The sequence below is a fragment of the Triticum dicoccoides genome, chromosome 7B (genome assembly GCF_002162155.2).
Source record: "Triticum dicoccoides isolate Atlit2015 ecotype Zavitan chromosome 7B, WEW_v2.0, whole genome shotgun sequence".
Taxonomy (NCBI): Eukaryota; Viridiplantae; Streptophyta; class Magnoliopsida; order Poales; family Poaceae; genus Triticum; species Triticum dicoccoides.
Genome location: NC_041393.1, coordinates 169,187,897 through 169,194,669, shown reverse-complemented (window position 1 = coordinate 169,194,669; position 6,773 = coordinate 169,187,897).

Below are 6,773 nucleotides of genomic sequence, written 5' to 3'. Positions count from 1 at the left end.
GAAAGAGAAGCAGCAAAGAAAAAAGAGAAGTCGCTCCAGCTTGGTATACGGGTAGGCAAGACACGTTACAACGCTATAAAGGGTGCAGTGTCAGCAGATGGAGACGGTAAACATAGCTCTGTAGTTGATGACCTCGCTCGCAATGAACCTCCATCCCAGGTGCTTGCTTTAACTCCGCGGTGTCATATGTGGTTGCATGTTGGTGTCTAGCTTGTATTCGAAAGGCCGAAGTCGGTCTTTATTAAGATAAGGAAAGATATTTTTTACATGAACCACCATCCCGTGAGCACCAGAAGACAAATAGCTAGTCAGGGCACTGGCCGAGCCAGTGACAAGCCCAGCAAAGATAGGCATCACCTGGAAGCCAACTAAAAAGCCGTGAAGGTGGCGAAGTAGCCCGCCTCCCACCAGGCTCTCAGGTCCTAGATGATCATGTTCACCACTCCAGCTGGATGTCTAGCTTGTATTGCTACCAATTTGGTTAAATTGCATCTGCTTACCTTACACATTATACCTTTGAATATGACATGCCTTTCTGTTTTTGGTACACACTAGTACATCTGTGTATTAACCATGTTCTTACATCAAACTAATGTTCTTGTGGATCCCTCATCAAACACTTATGACGAGGCAGGCAGGCACGGGGACTACTCCTCATTAAAAGAATGCAGCGTCAGCCTCCCGACTTGATTCTCAAGAAACAGAAATGCTAGATTAAGATAGTGAACGTAGCTCTGTAGTTGATTACAACATTTCCCCTACACTAGCATTGTAGGTGCTTGCTCTAACTTGGCAGAGTGATATGTGGTTGCATGTTGCATATGGTGTCTAGATTGTAATTCTTCCAATCTGGTTAAACTGCATGTGCTAGTCTGCTTAGCTTATACTCCTGTAAATGTGACATTATACCTATTAATGTGACATGCCTTCCTGTATTTAGTACATAGTACATCTGTCTATTAAGCATGTCCTTACATAAAACTATTGTTTTTTTGTATCCCGCATCAATCAATATGACGAGACACCTTTAGTATATGCAGTGCGATATTAGTTGCATCTTTCAAATGATTTATAGCATGCGCTGCTTCTAATTTGTTGAAATTCCATTTATGATGGGACACTTTTAACTTGGCAGTCATATTGGCCCTGTTTGGATCATGGGGTTAGAGCTAGTTTGGGTTAGTTGGAGGCTCAAATAACCCAAAAGAATCCAAACATGGAGGGTTAGAGTGGGTTAGTTTCATCTAACCCAACTATCCCGGTGGAGAGGTGTTTATTTGGCTTAGAGTGGGTTAAAAAATAACTCTAACTCTAGCTGTGTTAGAGTATCCAAACAGGGCCATTGGTTGCATCTTTCATGTGGTGTCTAGCTTGCATTGCTTCTTATTTGCTGGAATGGTTTCTGCTTAGTTTACACAAACAGTTGTGAACATGCCATGCCATCCTGTTTTTCGTACATATTCCATCCTGGTATCATGTGTTTGCCTTACATCAAAGTACTGATTGTCAGTATCATGCATGAATGAGTTCTGAAGAGAGAATTTTATTGCTTTTTCTTGTCGGTTTTACTTGACAATTCAAAATCAATAAAGCGGAAAGAAGTTAGCAAGGCAGCGGATAAAGGTGCTCCTTACAAATGGAGGACCTCTACAGTTTCTACTCCTCCACACCCCAAGATGATTTCCAAGACAACACATGCATAGACACTCAACAAAGCTGTGTTTATGATGACCACGTCTCCCCTAGTGCAGCATCACTGGTGCTCCCTCTAACTTGGCACTGTTATATGTGGTTGCATGTTATGTGTGATGTCTAGCTTGCATTACTTCAAATTTTGTTGAATGCCATCTGTTTACTTTACACATTATACTTGAATAAGACACTCGTTCCTGTTTCTAGAACATACAATATCTGTCTATCACACCATGTTCTTACATCAAATTACTACTGTTGTGTAACCTGCAACAATCACTTATCATAAGACACGTTTGACTTCGGAGTGTGATATAGGTTACATCTCACATTCTTTTCTAGCTTGTACTACTAATTTGTTGAAATGGCACTTATGACGAGACAATTTTAACTTGGTAGAGTGATATTATTTGCATCTTTCATATGGTGTCTAGCTTCCATTGCTTCTAATTGGTTGAAATGCCTTCTCCTTAGTTTACACATCATAAGCTAGGAATATGCAATGCTGTGAATATGCAATGGCACTAATGACGAGAGACCTCTAACATGGTAGTGTGATGTTGTTTGCATCTTGCATATGATTTATTTCTTGTACTGCTTCACATTTGTTTAAACGCCATTTATGCTGAGACACTGTTAACTTGGCAGAGCGATATTTGTAGCATCTTTCATATGGTGTCTACCTTCCATTGCATTGCTTCTAGTTTGGTGAAATGTCTTCTTCTTAGTTTACACATCATAGTTCTGGTTATCTCTTCCGTCATGTTTTTCATACATACTACATCCTCCTATCATGTGGTTGTATAACATCAAAGTTTTATTCGTCTGCATCACGCATCAATTTGTCCTGAAGAACTAAATTTTATTCGTTTTTCTTGTCGGCTTGACTTAACATGGCACAGAGAAAGAGGAAGAAACAGAGAATGGCAGGGAATGAGAGGTGGATGAATCCTGCGGATTCTGCTGGTACTGATGAATAGAAGGTGAAAGTCCAGCGGAAAATTCTACAATCACGGCATCCCATGCTACATGAACTGCAAAAAAAGCCAAACAGAAACAAATAGCTGCCTCCAAACAAGCAGAGACAACCCTAGTTCTTGCAACACCTACCACAGTACTACCAGCTGCACGACATACTCGTGCGTCAACTAAGCTAGTAGCACGTTCCCAAGCTCCCTTGCCACCTGACACTACTTCCCAAGCTCTCTTGACACAAGACGAGTTGGCAATATCAGATGAACCTTGTGAGCTTCAACAGCAAGAAGGTAGTTGCTGGAGTCAAGTTACAGTTGCATGCTTCTTTATATGTAGTCTCCCAGTTTGATGTACACTAACACTTCCTATGTTTGTTGTTGGACTAGCACCTAGGCGCAAGAGGAAACAAACATCAGGGATAATGCTCGATAGGTTAACTAAATCTAGAGGAGGAAGAATGGAGATCCATTTTGAGCTAGGTTTAAAAAGGCCACGTGATGCTACAGAGTCGGCCAAGTTAGTATCAGAGGCAGCGGTTGCCATTAGGTGTCATGTACGTATCCTCCCAACATGGATTCAGTACAGGAATGACAAAGACGAAACCCAGTTCAACACCTTCCTCGACCATTTATCTGTAAGTATGGTTATGTATGGAAACTAGTAATATCGTCTTGCTCTGTCCCATACTTTATAGGTTGCTGATAATGAGACTCCCATAATTTTCAACAGATGAGGTTCAAGTTGGATAGCCAAGATGATGCAACCAGACAAGCTTACACCCATGTTTTCAAGTCTGCTCTGCGACAGTATCGGTATAACATGATTAAAACTCACTTTGAAGGCAAGGCTAACAGTGAACTTTCCCAAACATCTCCAGTGGAAAATATATCGGATGAAGACTAGAGGGGCCTTGTTAAACACTGGTCTGATCCGAATTATCAGGTACATTATATATATGTGATCAGATCACATGTTGAAGTCCTATTGACGCATGTTCCACACAAATCTATCTTCTTGTAGATGAACTGTTCAAAGAACAAGGCCAACCGTACGAAAGTGAAATTCCAACAGACGACAGGATCTCGTAGCTATATTGCACACTGCAAGGCTATTGTAATTAGCTGTTGTTTCACTCTTTTCGTTGTACCATATTATCAGATCTATATTGACTTGTTCGAAATGCAGAGGAAAGCCCGCAAGGACCAAAAAGTACCTGAACCAAATGTTGTGGAAATCTTCAAGGACTGTCACACCAGTAAGAAGAAGGGCATGACTACACCAGTCAAAGCCGCTGTTGTAAGTCCTTAATCCTCATGCCTTTTAACTACTACCTACTCTGACTTGTGCCTTGAACTACATGGTTTGCAGCCAATGTCTATTACTCTTTTCAATTTTATACACAATTGTCTTAGCGTATCATTGCACCTTACAAGGTTTAAAAGGGAGGAGTGATGTTCCTTTGATCTTGACCCGTAATCTAGTTCCGTGCTGGACTTGCCCACACAACGTTAAAATTGCCTATTTGTCTGTTCTCAGTTGTTTTGTGATATGAATGATGTCATATTATGCTTACCGTATTATAAACTTCGTCTCTTTATACTTAGCCCTCAATACAATCTGAAGAAATAGACAATACACTAGAGATGGTACATGTTCATATGTTTGGAACCTGGTTTTATTATGTACTTTGCAATAAAATACAACTAATATTTTACATGGGTTCACCAGAATAAGTTCTGTATGTAGACCAAAGCTATTTTGTTTGGTTTTGCTGCCTCCTTAATATCTTCTGTTCTGGTACTACTAATGTAAAATCTCAACTTTTCAGCGAGCTATGGAAAAAATGGTGGAACCGCCACCTTCTGAAGGTGGCGAGGCAACTATAACCGCAATGTCAGCTCTTGCTGCAGTGGGTCAGTACATGTCCACTAACAGTGCCAAAAGCACGTTCCTGCGTAATACTGGGTTGGTTGTTAAGGCAATATCGTCCAAACTGCCTCATGATCAAGATATGCAAGCTCAAAGCAGTGTTCTATCTGCGCTCCAGACACAAGTCCATTCGCTAACAGAGGCCCTTTGTGAAACAAGGAGAAACATTGCTCAATGTCGTCAAGATATGCATGGTTTTGAATCCAGACTATCAGACATTTGCTATGTTGTTCAGGAGCCTAGGGGAAATGAAGGCGAGGGTTATGATGTTCCATCGGATAATACAGCATGAAAACGTAACAGTCAGGTTAAATGAACCGAGCTTCTGAACTTCTAGTGGTGCATTTATCTGCTAGACTGTTAAGTTTTATACCAACCTTCCTTTTGTTATATAGTTGTAATTTGTTTTGGTGCGATACAAAATTTATTCTTAACATGCAACCACCGGCTGAAGAAAATAGCAAGCCATTTTTGTATAGTGTAGGGTGTTCCCTATATTTGCACTGGTGGCGATCTTTGATGCTGAGTGGATGTAATCTGTGTAATCGCCTTAATAGCCTAGCATTAGTTTGGGCCTTATTTATTTCCTAGTCTTCTTTTTCCCTGGTTTGCTAGTGTCCGCAACTACCCATGGGCCATATACGGGCCGTAGAATCCATGGGTCTCCTATGGGCCATCGATAAATGGGCCTGTAATCGGTGGGCCTCGGGCCATCGATAAATGGGCCTCAGGCCGTCGGATAAATGGGTCTACATGGGCCATAATCGGGCGTAATTGGTATCGGCCCAGCATGGTAACAGGCCGTTAACAGGCCGTAGGACTGCAAAAGCTTAATTCTGTCACAGGCATAACGGGTCGTTAATGGGCCAGAATATAGGACGGGCTGGCCAGAAACGGGCCGACTCTTGCCATGGGCCGAATTTGGCCCATTAGGGTAACAGGCCAGTAACGGGCCGACTCTTGCCACGGGCCGAATTTGGCCCATTTGGGGAACATGCCAGTAACGGGCCGACTCTTGCCATGGGCCAAATTTGGCCCATTAGGGGAACAGGCCAGTGACGGGCCGGAAGTAATCGAGGGCCGAAAAGGAGCCCAAGAACGTATAAGCCGTCAATAGGCCGAAAGCTAACACGGGCTGGAAACAGCCCATGTAAATCACGGGCCGTTAACGGGTACAAAGAAAATTACTGTTCATTATGGGCTAGAGTCACCGTGGGCCTGTAAAGGGCCGAAAGATACGAAGGCCTCATATGGGCCGAAAGACGTCGTGGGCTATACATCGGCCGAAAGTGAAATGGGCTGGTGTTATATTCGACGGGCCACATGACGTTGTTGGGCCGATTTCCTTTAGTGCCTAACAGGCCGTAAAATGGGCTATTTGCGAAGAGACCGTTAACATGCTTTTCATGGGCCAGCCCGTTAACTTTTGACCAAGTCAAATGGGCCGGCTTTGTAAGCCAAATGGGCCACTGGTGGTCCGTGGCACGTGTCGACATATCCTAGGCGCCTATCTGACCCACTGACGAGCTGACACGTGTTTCGTCCGGCCAATAAGAATTTTACAGGTGGAAATTTCCCATTGGTCGGGGCTATTAACGGGTTATCGGATCCAAAACCCGACCCGATAGCTTAACAGCGTTCCGTTATAGTGGATGCCACGTGTCGGTCACCCTTGACGAATGCACTTCTGTGACGTGCGATTTATCGTCATGGAAGTGGACACTTCCGTGATGATAATTTTGGTAATGTCATGGAACACTTCTACGACAACACAGGTATGACTATCTTGTTTCTGTCATAAATTTTTCATGGATGTACATGCATGACAAAAAACGCGACCTACTGTGACAAACACGTATCATCACGGAAGTGTATTTTTTTTTGTAGTGAGTGCAAATGGCTTCGAGGATCCAAGAGCCTAAGAACTCTGTTTTCCCAGTGCGTATATTAAGGTAATCCGCCTCATAGCGAGTGACATGTACAACCACACAATCCTTGTCTGCATCAGGGCCCTAATTGAAACAGAAACAAATTCTGAATTTCTTTCTAGTATAAGAAACACAAGTTATTTAAACCACTATGTATAGCATGGCATCGAAGCTAATAAAATTTTGGATTATTGATGAAAAACCACAATCGAGACCGACAAAGAAGAAAATGACATTGGTCAGCTCAGC